We start from the raw sequence: 15,943 nt of genomic DNA on the forward strand, positions 1-15,943 counted from the left end.
ATGTTGTAGCTCGGCAATGTGAGTAAAGCATACTTAATATGTTTAGGGCAACTTTCTTCTTTATTAAAAACTCTTTATGAAATGGGTACCTGGGTTCAGACTGGGCTCAAGTAGCCCAAGAAGCAGAGGCTACACAGCCACAAAATAAATTTACTTCTGAGCCATGTCACTGAGTTCAACAGGATTACCCATGAAAGATCTTTACAGCTGCAGTACTTAACTTGATGTATATTGGTTTTTAGTATTACATTATGGGCCTTTGAGGAAAACACCATCAGTATCTATCAAAATCACCTAAGGTCAACAGAAACAAGTTTCACTTTGTTTTCCTTTTCATTTCCAAGGCTATTTGGAATTTGATCATGCCAGGTGAATGAATGCTACGTACAGGAATGAGCAACAACAGATTGGATCCAACGATCCTTCTGAAGTATCAGAGTTTCCCCCAGGTGCTTTTGACTCAAGTGTTTCCAACTTGGGGAGGGGGGGGGGAGAGAATATAGATTTAAAATGAGATTTAAGTTAATCAGTTTCAAACTGAATGGTTGCATTATTTCCAAACCAATCTGGTGGGTTGAACACATTCCAAACCCACTTCATACAACACTGTGCCTAATATTTCTGCTGGTTGTTGGAGATAATTGTTTAAAACTTCAGAAACAGATGCTAGTACTGGATCTGCTAATGACTCCTGTGGTTCTGCCTCCATCATAAGAGCCAACTTAGGGGCTGTGGGGGCTTCAGCTCCCACAATGAAATATTTGAGGAGGCCAAGCCCCCACAAAGTTGACGGGCATTCCCATTCAAATGGTGTGTGCGCACTGCGTCATGTGATCGATTATGTGGGGTGAGACCCCACAATATCTTATTCAAGTTGGCATGACTGGCCTCCATTGTTAATGGAGATGGGGGAGAAATCAATAACAGACAAAAGTACAGTAGTGTGGAGCATATCCACTGAGCTCCAATGGGGTCCAAAGAATAAAGACATCCTCCAGTCAAGGGATGGATTGGGGAGTCTGTAAAGCAGTTGATCTTGTTGCCAGGGCCACACACCAAGATGGTGCTTTTCCCTAACCTTTAAGGGTTGCCAGTTCACAATCTGGACAGCATTACCCTGTCTCCATATGGACAACTGCAACAGAGGATGGGTCTGTGGAGGGAACATAGCTCAGTGGTACACTACATGTGTTACATGCAAAAAGGTCCTTTTTTAGTCCCTGGCATCTCCTTGTAGGTCTGGGAAATCCTAGAAAGCTGCTGTCGCCAATCATTGTTGCTAATATTGGGGTACACAGACCAATTGTCTGAATCAAGGTACTTTCCCCTGTTTGTCTGCATATTGCCATTCCACTTCCCACTACTCCATTTCCACTGCTGCTGCAGCAATATCCTTCCAGTTTATAAGTCTAATTTTTGTGTGTGTGTGGGAAGGAATTAAGATATGGGTTCCTCACATCCTTTTGCACTTCAAAGCTTCCTTGTTGTTGCTGGGCTGCTCCTGGATAGGAACTTAATGTTGTAAATGGGTGAATGAGATGTCCTAAATGGATTTTTGGCAACCAAGGTTTTTAAAGAAACTTGTTACATATTTTCCAGAATTTATTTTATCCAGTTTCTCATGTTACATGTATTTCCTCCACCATGCTATCAGCTAGGATTGCCATCTTACATCACAAACTTTGTGCCAAACCCTCTAAGTCTTCCATCAAAGGCAGTTAGGTCTTCTCCCCCGTCTGCTTCCTTTGTGTCCTTTCATCCTCTCCTTCCCTCATCCACTGTGCAGTACACGTGAAAGGTAAGACATCTCCCCTGCCATTATGCTATCTAGTTTTCTCTATTTTATTTTCTTCTCTATGGGCACCTCCAAACTGTTGCTATTTGGGGGCAGAATTAAATCACATTCCTGCGAATTCAGGTTGCCGTAACTTGCTTTCTCATGAGATCAGATTTTTGCTATAGGTGGTGGGGACATTCACTGAAAAGCCTGTTCTGATGCAGGGTTACTGAACATCCTTGCAAACAAATCATAATGAATGCTTATCAAATGGCCCATGTGGTCTTGCATCTCCCAAAACAAATTAGGATTAATGTTCAATAAACAGGTCATTTGGAAGCTCCCTATCTCTTTTTCTTTTTCTTCATGAAGGGATATTTGGGATTGGGGCAGGATTTTTCTTTGATGGGAATATGCTTGAAACTTGCATCCATAGTTGTGCGGTAATAGTGTCATAAAACCAGCATGAATGCAAAAATCTATATAAAAAAGAATAAGTATGGAAAGGGAGGCTGCTGGCTAATGAAACCATCCACAGGAAACCTAGTCAATTCATGCAACTCTTTTTGATGTGTTAAACCTGATAGCAATTGGCTTTTTCGGTAGCTTTTGGAATGCTTTAACCAGACAAATGCTTCACCGTTTGTCCAGATCACAACTGCGACGTACTGAATTTGCAAATCATCAAACTGGTTCTTCTAGATGCTTCTGTGTTTTGCTGATCCTGGACCAGTTTCTCAGTCACTGAACCTTATGTGAACTGAGTTCCTTTACAGTCGCATGACATTCCTGAAAAAGAAAACAGGGTGAGTTACTTTGATAGATGGATCCCCAAATTTCAGTGAAATGTATCTCAGCCCTTGTTTTCTTTGGTACTTAGCTGCGACAATTCTTTCCTGGTTTTTTTCTCCTTCCCCACCCAATCTCTCCTTAGGATGTGTTGATCATGTTATTGCTGCTATTCATGTGCCCGCAAACTATTTTTTTAAAAGTTGTATTATGGTAATGCATCTGCATCTGGGAAAGGGTGAGGCAAGCACAAAACCCCTTGAGCAATTATTCTGTGATGGTGCACAGAGTTTCTTTCCACTTTAATTGCATTGCTCACCGCATGTGTCTGGCTGTCTCCTTTAAACATTACTCCTTTTTTTTTTAGTTTAGCATTTTTGGACCCCAACTACTCGCCTAAGCTGAGGTTTGCCTTAGCATCAGGGGCTTCGGTGCTATGTGGTGTGGATCATGTTGCACTTGGGGGGATAGAGAAATATAAAAATTAGCAACAAATCTGAAAGCACTTACTCATGATGAAAAATGTGTCTTGTATAGAAATATTTGCGGAGGGGATGTAACGCAGGGAGTGTATTAAGATTCAAAGATATCGGAGATGTGGGTTTTTATAGTTTTAATTTCATTTGCTTTTAATCTACTATCAAGTATCCTGACTGCATATTTTTATAGTGAGCAACACCAGTTTGAAATATGCTATCTACACTGAGCAACAGAAAGGACAGATAGGGTCTGATCATGTAAAAAACAACAACACCAAGGTAGAGGTATCTATTTATTGCTAAGCATTGCCGGACAGCTAGATTTGCTGGCATGCTAATCTGAAGCTGAGCACTATAGTCAACCCACAGTCTAGAGCCTGTTGCCAGAAGGCTCCCCACTCCAACCATCTCATAACCTCTAAATTCCCTCTCCTCCCTCTTGATGGCTGTTTTCTGAAGGGCTTCCTCCTGATTTTGGCCAGCTAGATCATGTAGCATACAATGTTCCTGTTCTTGGAAGAGGGAAAGGAAAGACGGCAGAGCAGTCATCTACACAATTTTTGCAACCGCCCCTGCTTCCTCTATCACGGCTGTATTGAAGTATGATATATCTGGAAACATGTGAATAATAGCAGCTAAAGACACAATTTGACAATCTCTGTCTTTGTCTTATGCTGTGATTTCCAAGTTCGTTTATCATCCCTGGGTTGTTGTTTCTGCTCCACCACTTGCTACTACCTTTATCAATTCCCTCATTTCAAATCATCAAATAAAGTTTATGAATTGAGTTGCTGGTTTGGTGATTGTGGCTCTTCCTAACAAAGTAAATTACCTAGTTAGGAGTGTGCAATGTTTAGTGTATGATCCTCTCTAAATTCATAGCCAGCATCTATGGGAAAGCATATATTAATTCCTGTTTATGAGAAAGTTTGGTACATTACATTGTTGCGATAACAGGCTACACCAAATATTTTCATGTTTTGCAATCCCGTTGAGTGCCATGGTTCATTCTAGCTCTTGTTTCTGTTTGCCACTTCTGTACTTTTTCTGTCGTGAACTGCTCTAGGATCTTCAGATGAAGGGCAGTACAGTATACAAATTTTAACACAACAACAACAATACTATTGGTTAGGACTTCTTTCTTCTTTCTCTTACCTCCATTACTCACAGAGTGGTCACAGCTGATCAGAGACTATGCAGTGAAAATGGTGACGCCATGGTGCTACAAGCCAGTCAGCTTTGTCATCGAGGGCAAGCAAAGTCAACTTAGAGTGAAGGTACTTCTTTTCTTCATTACTTACATGAATGATCTAAGTCAATCAGGAATCGAGAGAGATTATAGTAGTACATTCCTAACCAGATTTGGCAACCTGCTGGTACTGTTAAGGGATGGAAATTAGAGTGCAGGCACCACTTTCTGAATGGATTGAGTTTTATCAAAATTGTAAATAATTGTTCAAGTCTGTGTGAATTCTTGACCTTGGCAAAAAGGTTAATGAAAAACAGCAGATACCAATTCATGCCTAGTTGATCATCACCTTCATTTTGAAAAGCCTTTTCAAACATCAAAACTCTAAAGTCTTCTGCACACCTGCTAAGAGTGTTTTAAATCAAGAATGACCACCATCTCATTATCTGAGAAGAGGCTTTTAACTCTTCCCAAACCTGATTGTAAGTACACATAATTGAAGCTTTTTTTCCTGGCTTTTATTGCAAGATAACTCTCTAAGCAAATATGGAAACCCTGAAGAAACAGAGATCAGAAAGCCATTTTAAGAATCAACACCCCATTATCTGGCTGGAAAGAGAAGTGCTTCAGATTCACCTACAGATCAGATCATGTATGCCCATGCTATGCAGCGTTTTCAAAAGAGTAGATGGGAAAATGCAGATATTTGGTGCGAGAGAAATCTGAAACTTCAATAGCTATCTTATCCCACTTTTAGGTTGATCTCTCTCCTACCATCTCCCTCTCATTTTATGATTTTTTTATTGATGGAGAATGCTCAGAAACTTTGCCAGGAGCTTGTTCCTTATAAGGGACACCAGTTTGACTATATGCCCTTCAAAGTCAATTTCAGTTTTCAATGGACTTTAATGTCAAATGATTCATTCCTGGAGTCAGAGTGAACCATTCTTCTCTACTGCTTGCCATGATGGGGGAGGCAGTGAGTTCAGGATGAACAAGCACATCAGCAGAGCCAATCTGGTCCTCCTATCGATGGACCTGTACAGCCCTGACCTAACCACTTCTCCTTCTCCTGGTGAGTGGCAGCAACACTGTTGCTGGGAGGCTATTGCTCAACTCTGTCCTTACCTGATGTCATTAATTCCTGCACAGCTTTACAGCTAAGATCAAATGTAGAATTATCTTGCCATCATTCCTTGTTCTTCTCATTCATGCCTGTCTTCATAATTTCAGAATGATAGATCTGAGGCTGATCAATGGAAACAGATGGGTCAGCACTGCGATTTCCCTACGAAGTATTCTTGTTTGAGTCCTCTGTCATTAATATCTTTTGTACATTTGTTGCTTTCATGTGCATTTTTAAAACCAGGATACGGTAACAGCACCATCAGCTCCTAGTCCCAGTCTGTGGCTGAAAGCCACGAACACCAGTATATTGAGAAAACTTTTGATTAGTTTCCATGCTTGTTTCAAAACGTTAAGGGAGACAAATCAAACTGCTCAAGGGTGACCTCTGGTCTGACCATTTCTGTTTAGAGGGGGATTCATGGTGTTATAGTTTAGAAATAACAACTTTGCACATGATTGGCCACTAAAGTATTTAAGGCGGCAGTATGGCACAAACAGAAGACAGAAATCATATGCTGTCATTTCCAAACCTTGCTAGAGCCATGCTTTTTTAATCATAAAAATGAAGCAAGTGAAAGCCATGATGAAGTAAAAGGTAAGTGAGGCCTATGCGGGGAAAAGGGTTCAATCGGCTATTCCTAAAAGCATTTCAAAATGGCAGGATCAAAAAGGGTTAGCTAAGCTATTAATCTCAGTTCAAAGAGCCATCAAGTAAACTCCCCACTGTGCTCAGAACTAGATTGAATCCTTATGAACATACCAACCTGTTGGCTCTGGACCTTGTAGAGCAAGGAAAAACAATTGGGAGGCAAGGGATTTTATTGTTCTTTCGACCAAGTTCCATGCCTGCTGGCTTTATCAGTCTGTCAATAATATTTTAAAACAATTCCAGTTTACTTAGCTAAATTGTTATTCTTCTCACTGTATAGGACCCCCCCCCCAGCCCAGAAATGTGCTTCACCAAGAAATGTGCTTGCTTGTTATTTCTCTTTGTATGTGTTCTGAATATAGTAGATATTTCAATTTGCGAGGTCAACAATATTACACTTAGTGCCTTTTTCATACGTACTCAGAATGTTCCATGTAAGTATCTCAGTAATTTTCACAACAATCTTGTGTGATAGGCCAAGATATTTTATCCATATATGAGGAGCAGAAACTTATCTAAGGCCACCCAGTGATTTTGTGGCTATGTTGTGATTTGAAGAGGGGACTTCAAGCATCTTGCTCGTTCTCTTAACTACATTGGTATTTTCTGAAAATTGAAACTAAATATAGATGGGGCAGGAAAAGAACTGAATAATACTTGGCTTCTGTGAGGACTAACTGTTGAGGAATGTGATAAGATGAGAATGGGCCATCTTTCAATTTCATGTTGTGAATGGTGATGAGAGATTTCTCCCAATCTCAATTTGGCATGGCTTTGTTCTTTCCAAACCTTTCTAGACAGTTCTTCAGAAATGAATGGGTTTCCATCCCCCATGAAATTTTGAAAGGATCTGACCCACTCCAAATGCCTCCCTGCCAGTCATTCACTTACCCTGTAGCCAGATTACAAACTCTATTTTTTGAGCTCCCACCACCCCCCTCTCTTTATCAAAAAACTTGTCTTCCAACAGCCATAATAAAAAATTAAGAATGACAACGCATGAAACAAAAGAAGGCACCAGAAAGAGTGAGTGCTTTGTTTATATAATCAGCTGATCTGAGAGAACATTATGGTCTAATCTTGTGCCATGAGAACCGATATAGTTTTATTAATATTTATGAACATTAACTCCTTAATATCACAAAATCTGTATCAGTTAACAAAAAATATATTTTACCAAATCACATTCCTTATTTGCTTAAATTTGCAGCATCAAACTGAAAGAGTGTGGTACATTTTGATCTGATTCACATGCACTGTAAATTATTTCCAAAGGCTGTTGCTTTTTCAAAGAGCAACAGTCTTTGGAAATGATTTAAGTATTGTACAAATGGTTCATAGAGAATGACAGAACAATTATTTTTATCACATGCACAAATCCATTGTGTTTTCAGAACATGTGAAGAATATGTGTTCTAACTGGATAAAAGCGGAGCATGAACACACACACACACACACACACACGCTATTGTTCAACGGGCAATCAATACCAACAATTCCATCAGTAATTTTGAAAATGCTCATGCAAGCAATGAGTACCAGAAATTTGATCAGACTGAATTCAAACCACTCTTAAACATTTGCCAGTAACTGAAACTGAAACCAAACAATGTGTTTTGAGGTTTATAGAAACAACAACAAAGTATTTTTTTTAAAAAAAATGATTTAGAAATTCTCAATTGCAGACAAAGCTGACATGTGATGGTTCAATGGAAACAGAAATAGCTATGCTAAACTATCCATGGACAAGCATATATTGGGCATAGTCCAGCCAATATTTTAACTCTCATTGAGTTCAGCGAGAGAGTTGAAACACATGCTTAAATGTCTCCCACAATGGAAAAGAACTTAAGTTAGCTAGATTATGGTCTTCATTTTCTAGACTGGATTTCAAGTATATGTGGCCAAAGAAAATAGCTAATATGAGTACCCCATTTTTAACCAAATCACACATCTGATCATTTGCAGAATAAAATAGGCAGATGGTCGAAAGATTCATTTCTATTGGACTGGATCTGGACCAAGTAAGCCACATGTAGGTCTTATTGAAATCAATGTGAAAAGTTAGTCATTACTCGCTGAGCTCCCATTAATCAGAATGGGACATAAGCGCGGCTACTTTGGTTTGGTTCCTACCCACTTGAGGTGGGCAGGGAGGCTACTGCACACCTGGTCTCCTGTTATCGGCATCAATGTGCTTCTCCAGAAGGGAAGAGGCAGTAGTGAGGATGGCACAACAGAGAGCCAATCAGGCGCTCCCAACACTGCACCTGCATTGCACCAAATTCCTCACCACCTTGCTCCTCTCAAAGTGATGTAGTTTATGGGAAGCCAGGTTGTGGTGCAGCTACTTCCTGCCCGGCTGCCCTTCACCCACTGATTCCCCTCCCCTCATTTCTAACTGTAGCATAAAGTGTGCCAATCGCCAGCTGCAATCCTGCATACAGTTATACTCTCTATATGTGACAAGTTTGCCCACCACCACGCCCCAGGCTTTGAATTTTCTTCCCTTGGGGGCAGTAGTGGAGGAAGGGGGGTGCGAGGGGTGCGGTCTGACCTGGGTGTCATCACTGAGGGGGGTGACAAAATGACAAAAAAGAGTTGTTGTTTTTTTAATTTTAAAATGGGCTCATTAAACTTTTTAGTTCAGTCAACAAACGTAACGAAACATGGCTGGCACTGGGCGCCACACCGCAGGGCCTGCAGCGTGCCTGAGCCACGTGTCTCTCCTGGGAGTGACGTGGTGGCTTGGGCGCCTGCAGGTTCCACGCTGCCTGAAATGGCAGCGTGGGACTTACATCTGCCCTCTGCCTCTCCCTCAGCTACCCTACAGTTGAGGGGGAGGTGGTGGAGAGTCTCCATTCAGCGCCCCCTGCTCCCATGGACAGATTGCCCTGCCCATGGCTGCAGGACACGTGGGCCGCACCCAAGACCTGAGCGGCTAGCTACGCCACTGCTTGGGGGTTCCCCAGCTGGTTCCTCCCACCATTCCTCTGCGTCCAACCAGTCCATGACGATGCATTATTTTAAAACATTGATTCCAAGGAATTTAAAGATGGACAGCAAAAAACAATGTATTTTAGCTTACCAGAACTTAAAATGGTTCCAGAACAGCACATTGTGTTTGTGTATTGTGAACAGATGTGAAAGAAGTGAGAGCCAAAGAAAAGCATGAAATTAAACTTAAATGCAAATGCCAGTATTTGAAAACAAAAGTACATACCCACTTCTTCTTTTTCAAAAAAAGTTCCCTAATAGTCCTTAGTACTCACTTTAATTTTGTCTCCAGCTGCCAAGATAATATTGGACATGAAAACTGCTACCCATCCCTGTTAATCTAGAAATGAAACACCTATCGCTATTGTTTCCAAATTATATTAATGACTTCCATCTGATTTGCTTTTTTAAATCTAAATATACAATGACGTTGGCAAGTAGTTATGTTCTCCTATTCCACCCAGTGAAATGAACACATTCTTAGATTAACAGAAAAATAAACCCAAGAAGCAAGTCACTATTCCCCCTCTAATATTTTCCCTCACCAGATTGTTGCAATTTGATATTTTCCCAAAGCAGAAAGCAGTTCACAAAATTAAAAAAGGGAGAATTAATCATTTTACCTTCTCCTTGACACTTGTCACTCTGCAACTGAAGTAACGTAAAGTAGTGGCGTTTGTCCTCAGGTTTTCCTGGACATGTTTGTCACCATAGCAGCAAAACAGACCTTTTTCTTTTTTCTTTTAACAAAAGCAGATGCAAAGTCTGCAAATCCCTGGTCTCTTCAGACCACCAGAATGCTTTGAGGTGTATTCATATAAGTCCTACCATTTAAAAGGAATGCAAATGAAATGCCTCTCTGATTTGGACTGTTAGGCGAATTGCATCTCTGCTCCCCCTGTACCTTAGCTTATATTTCCTTTGAGTGCCGGCAGATTACAGGTGGCTTTCTTTTTAATTTTTGTTTTATGTTTCTAGGGCAGACAATGGAGTCTTGTTATAGTTAAGTAGCTGCCAGTGAGCAAAAGGGTTCGGCTTTATGTGGAGCATTGCTGTGCTGTAATGAGACCCAAAGACAATATTGGCAAGCATCAGTAGCACGCTTCATTTTTAACTGTCTACACACCCAGCTGGAAGTTAAATAGGAAAGTCAAAAGATTAGATATCATAGCAGGGTGGGTTAGGACAGTGACTTTCAAATTTGCTACCATCACTTTCCACAGATATTTGACTCCTGAAGTTTCCTGTGAGTTGCAAAGACTGGTGGACCATGTTGCAGAGTCCTATATCAATTTCTTATTCTGGGCATGCCTCCAAAGTTGTTCTGGTTTCTCCCCACATTTTTTGTTAATTCCATTTCCCCAGTTGTCACATTCAAGGATCATTGGAAGGGGGAATAAAGGTTACTGGCCCCAGTCATAAAAGAGGATTGTGGTTCAACGGAAGAGCAAGGGCTTTAGATGCAGGAAAATCCAGATTTAATCTCTAGCATTTCTAGTTATAACTTCTACTCAGAGTAAAGGTAAAGGTAAAGGGACCCCTGACCATTAGGTCCAGTCGTGACCGACTCTGGGGTTGAGGCGCTCATCTTGCTTTATTGGCCGAGGGAGCCGGCGTACAGCTTCCAGGTCATGTGGCCAGCATGACTAAACCGCTTCTGGCGAACCAGAGCAGCACACGGAAACGGCGTTTACCTTCCCGCTGGAGCGGTACCTATTTATCTACTTGCACTTTGATGTGCTTTCAAACTGCTAGGTTGGCAGGAGCAGGGACCGAGCAACGGGAGCTCACCCTGCCATGGGGATTCGAACCGCCAACCTTCTGATCGGCAAGTCCTAGGCTCTGTGGTTTAACCCACAGCACCACCTGCGTCCCTCTACTCTTAGTAGTTCCATTTAAATCAGTGGTCCTAACTTAGTCATGTTTATTAATGTGAATTTCTATGGGTCTATTCTGAGTAAAACTTACTTGGATACCATCCACTGGGAGCTTGTGCCAGTCAGTTGGTAATATCAAGCTAGATAGTCATTAGTAACCTCATCCTCCCTGGGTGTGTCTAATCCTCTTCACTACATATTCTGAGAGAGAATTCCACAGCTATATGTTGTGTGAAGTACTTTACTTTGTCTTTCCTCATCTGTATTCATTGAATGGCTCAAAATGAGCAAAACGAAACCCAACAGCTCTAACCACGTGCTGAATGTTGTTTAAGTTCTCCCTTCATCTAGGCTCAGAAATGCCTCTCCAAGCAAAGTCGAAGGGCAGAGCCACACCATACATTCAAAGCATGCAACATTTCCTCACCCCCCCCGAACATCCTGTAGCATGTTAAGCAGATTGGGATATGTTGTTCTGGGCAAGGGGAACCTACAATGCGCAGAATCTTTTGGGGGAAAGGCATGTGCTTTCAATGGGTGGGGAATTTGCTTTAAATGTACAATGTGCATCTGGTCTAATAGACTGTCTCATTCCTGCATCCTCCTGTTTTCAGGGGGAAGCACGTTGATCTGGAATGCAGGAAATTTGGTGAAAGAAATTGCCATTGATTCTATGGAGCTTTAGGATGATTGATTTCTGAGCAGAACACAAAGTATCCGAAGCGTCTTTTGAGGATCTTCCTTTCTGACTTTTGTACTGTGTATAATTATTAAATTATATTGGTATTACTTTTGTCCCAAATGCATTGCTTCACTGTTGCATCTAGGAATGAGAGTAAATGGGGGACGATACTTATTTGTTGATTACCATGTTAACTGTCTATAGAGAGAGAAACAACAGCACATTTGTTTGAGAGCTGTATAGCAACTTCCATACCTAAATGTAAATTCAATGCACTTTAGATGAGGGTTACAAAGGAATCAAATCCTTAATGGCAGGGTTAACTGCATGCTAATAAAAGTCACCTAGGGGATATATTACTTAAGCTTTTCTTTCTGCTGGAAAAGTACAAGTGAGTGAAGATACCACATTCAGGAAATAAGATTGTCCTCTGCATAGCAAGGGCAACTATGTTTGAAGGGTATCACTAACATCAAAAGCCCTCTCTGGGGTGAAAATGAAGCCCTCCCAATAGGTCTGACCTCGATATCCATTCCAAACAAATATAGCATTCCTTTCCAGTAGTAGTGATGGGCTTGTCAAAAGAATTCTCTGTTAGATAGATAAACAACTGGTGGCTTCTGCAGCTCCACAGATGCATTCCGACTCCCTGCTAGTTAATGGGCCTCCACCACAAGATGATGCATGAGAAACCAGACCATGAGAACAGCTTGGGTCAACATCGTACCATTGACACTTTCGGTTTAGAATGTGGAACATGTGCTGCTCTATAAAAGTTGTGCGTAGAATTCTACATGACAACACTGCAAATGCCACCACAGGCTATGCAATGCCATCAAACTTTCCAACCTTTGAATGTTGTGGTTTCAGAAATTTACTACATATTCCATTATTTGTCTCATATATATATATATATATATTCCTTATTTCTTAGTCAACCTTCATCAGAAGATTCCAGGATGGGATGCAACCCTGTGAAGAAAACTAATCACACAATTTAAGAATAAAGTGTATAAACCAATAAGCCACAAGATTAAAAAGCAGAGTGAAAACATGAAATGTTCTTAGAGGAACTGAGAAGGCAATCCTGACTAAAATGTTATCTAAAATGCTGGGGCGAATAGGAAGGTCTCTGAAAATATTGTAATTAATATTAAAGGCAATCATATCTCTTTGGGGAGGGCATTCCAAAGTAGAGGTGCCACCACAGAAATCTTAGGATTTAAGCATCTATTTAAAATGCTTTCTGTAACAGAGATGCTCTCTTATGTCTGTTTGTTAACTAATTAGAAAAGTGATTCCATCTTTATTCCATCCAGTTGTGCTTTCGGGCATAACACATTACTCTTAGCGTGTAAATTCTATACATTTTTTGGTTTCTTCAGACATGATATAAGAATTTAATCGCCTTATCTAAGCATGTCGGCAATGAGGTTAGTGGCTTCAGTTCCCCCAGTGCATAAATAAAGAAAAGTCAGATTATGTTGAAAAGCTTTTCTAAGTTTAGGGCCTGAGATAAACTTCGCAATGGAGAGAGAGAGAGATCTCAACTGGGATTTCTAAAATGACATTAACCCTTACTAATAAAACACAGATAATTAGCCAAAATAATGATAAAACCCCAGCAGATTTATTTTCTCACATGCTTTCCTTTTTATTGTGAGCCTTGTGGTATTACTTGGCAACCTTCAAGAAGAGTAATGGCCACACTGTTAACACATGCCCAGTCATGCTATGCAAACCCAGAGTACATTAATCTACTGACCCATGTTCTTAGAAGTTTCTACTTCACTAAATTTATGAAAGTCTAGACCCAGAATCCTGCTATTCTGCCTTTGACTGAATACTGTACATATCACTGATCTCCATGTATGGTTTATTACATCTAAGGTATAGTAAAATCATCGATCATCTACGACCTGCTGGTCACTAGGCAGGTATTTTTGTTTTAGATTTATGAGAAAGTGTATAAAGAAAATGTCCTAAAAGAATAAAGATATCTGTTAAAATCTTACAGCCGGCACCATCTGGTATAGCCATCACTAGTGTTTTACGGCTTGCATTTGCTTGAAGTTAAAGTTTATAGCGTCCAATGTGTGGTAAAAGAATTGTGTCACCTCTCACCCAGTTGTTGTCGTACTATATATAGAGGGTGTGTTGCATCCATCATCACTGTGGCGACCACTTCTCAAAATATATATCTGGGATCTGTGATTTGCCTGAAGGTACAAAGGTGCTGAATAGTGAATGAAAACAGATACACTCTAAAATTTTACTAGCCGTCTCTGCCTGAGCTCAGAAACAGGGTGTTTTCTCCTGGTCCTTTTTCTTGAGCTACATAGCCAAAGTGCTTGGCACAAAGTTAGGAAGGACAAGGGGCGCCCCTCAGATGCAAGATATTGGGGACCACCAGATAAAGGTTATCACAATTCAAAATTCTCAAATCAACAGTTCCTTGATTTTAAGAGCATATTGTGTGGTTGAAAACCTAGGCCTACTATCTTAATAGGACTTTATAGAGTTGTATCCAGATGTAATCATGCTTTGAGTAGACCAACTGGAAAAAAAGTAACTTAAATTTGAAGGATTGCCATGCCCACTTGTCCGCTTTGATCTGTGGAACTGGCACTTTTATCAGTGCCATGTTCAGTTTGCCCTTGCAATACTTCATTGTGGCAGCACCTCTGGAACTCCCTGCCCATTGGTATTATACAGGCACCTCAGATGAACTTTTGGTGCTTGCTGAAAACTTTTGCTTCAGGCAAGTCTAACTAGGCACACAATCTTAATGATTTAAAGTGCACAATTTTTAGCATGCTCTTTTACTATGTAGAATGATTTTCAAATTGGTGATTGTATTTCTTTTTTTTTATTTTAAAAGACTATTAATTTGTTTTTAGTGTTTGCTTTTGTTGGTATTTTAAAGGAATTCTTTAGACCAATGGTGGCCAAACTTGGCCATCCAGCTGTTTTGGGACTACAACTCCCATCATCCCTAGCTAACAGGACAAGTGATCAGGGATGATGGGAATTGTAGTCCCAAAACAGCTGGAGGGCCGAGTTTGGCCACCATTGCGTTAGACTGTAAACTGCCTAGAGGGGCTCTTGAAATGCTTGTTTGTTTCCTGTCATAGGCTCCTTTGGGAGGAAGAGCAGGATATCAGTGGAATAACCAACCAACCAATAACCAACCAGGACGACTGGTGGTAGATAGCGCTGTGGATGGAAGGAGGGGGTAGCCTAGCTAGATCAAGCCTTCAGGTGATATTTGCCTGCTTTTCTCACTCGCCCAGAGCCCTTCCCACAGGTCAGTTGATGGTGGTCAGTAAATACATAACAAGTAATCAGGATCCATCCCACAGGACAATTAATGCTGAATGGCCTTCTGGAAGCCAGAAGGGGGAAGTCCAACTGAAGCTGGCAAGTGGTCTTCTCCTTCACCAATCTCTTTCCCAGAATCCTCTTCAGACAATTGGTGAAAGATGACTTTGTGAAAGGGCACGGGAGTGGGGAAGGAAAGTCCAACTGAAGCAGATTCTGAGGTGTTTCCACCTGCTTCCTGTGCTCAGGATCCTTTCCACAGGGCAGATGGTGGTAGAAATACATGATACTGTGCACATGCGTGGCACCATCAACTTGCATGTGCCAACATTACAGAGAAAGGGATTCTGAGGGCGGGAAGCACATTTTCTCTGAGACCTTTGAAAAGCAGCTTGCGAATACCAAGCTGATGATAACTAACCAAGCCAAGAGAGCTTTCGCATCACTAGCTGTCAAAGCCTGTCTGCTTCAGTGATGCTCGGAAGCAGGTGTGGGGAATCTTTGGCCCTCCAGATGTTCTTGAACTGTAGCACCCATCTGGAGGGCCACTCCTGTTCTGGAGGTTTCTGGCACCAGTTCTTTACTGGGGAATTGTTGGTACCTTGTTTCCAGCTGGCTTTGTCTCTTATTTGTTGCCGTTCTTGTTAAATCTCCTCTCTCTTCCACAGTGGTTCTGGCTCTGGTCATCATCACCTCCTGCTGCCCGTAAGTCACTGTGTGTCTCCACTTTCAACTGGCAAAGGCGGGAAACAGGAAAACACACACTCTGGTCATAAATTTCTGAACCAAGCACTTATCTCCAAATATCGGTGTGTTGCTCTGCTTATATTAAAATCACATTGCAGTGCCCCACCCTTAACAACTTTACTTGGAAGCAAATTCTATATGAATGCTTGCAATTAAGTGTGCTTAAGATCATGACTGAAGTCCTATTTTATGGAATAGCAATTCTGGGATCAGAATTGGCCCATGAGCCAGTGAATATAATTACTAATACAAGCACACAAGTGCTTTCCCTGTGTGTCTATAAGGTCCGGCATGTGGAACTATTTATT

At 41.1% G+C, this 15,943-nt stretch overlaps 2 long non-coding RNA genes across 2 annotated transcripts; one reads left to right on the top strand and one right to left on the bottom strand.

Annotated features, from left to right (window-relative positions):
* Positions 1-2,466: 2,466 nt before the first annotated feature.
* On the bottom strand, positions 2,467-9,820 carry LOC309340196. The gene is made up of 3 exons (XR_014155854.1): positions 9,632-9,820; positions 6,127-6,225; positions 2,467-2,566 (listed from the first exon to the last, which is right to left on the bottom strand). It is a non-coding gene; the product is annotated as an uncharacterized lncRNA (long non-coding RNA).
* On the top strand, positions 2,476-15,687 carry LOC309340192. The gene is made up of 4 exons (XR_014155849.1): positions 2,476-2,583; positions 4,216-4,322; positions 14,702-14,874; positions 15,557-15,687. It is a non-coding gene; the product is annotated as an uncharacterized lncRNA (long non-coding RNA).
* The last annotated feature ends 256 nt before the right edge of the window (positions 15,688-15,943 follow it).

The sequence above is a fragment of the Podarcis erhardii genome (genome assembly GCF_964252035.2).
Source record: "Podarcis erhardii genome assembly, chromosome: 4".
NCBI classification, from domain to species: Eukaryota; Metazoa; Chordata; class Lepidosauria; order Squamata; family Lacertidae; genus Podarcis; species Podarcis erhardii.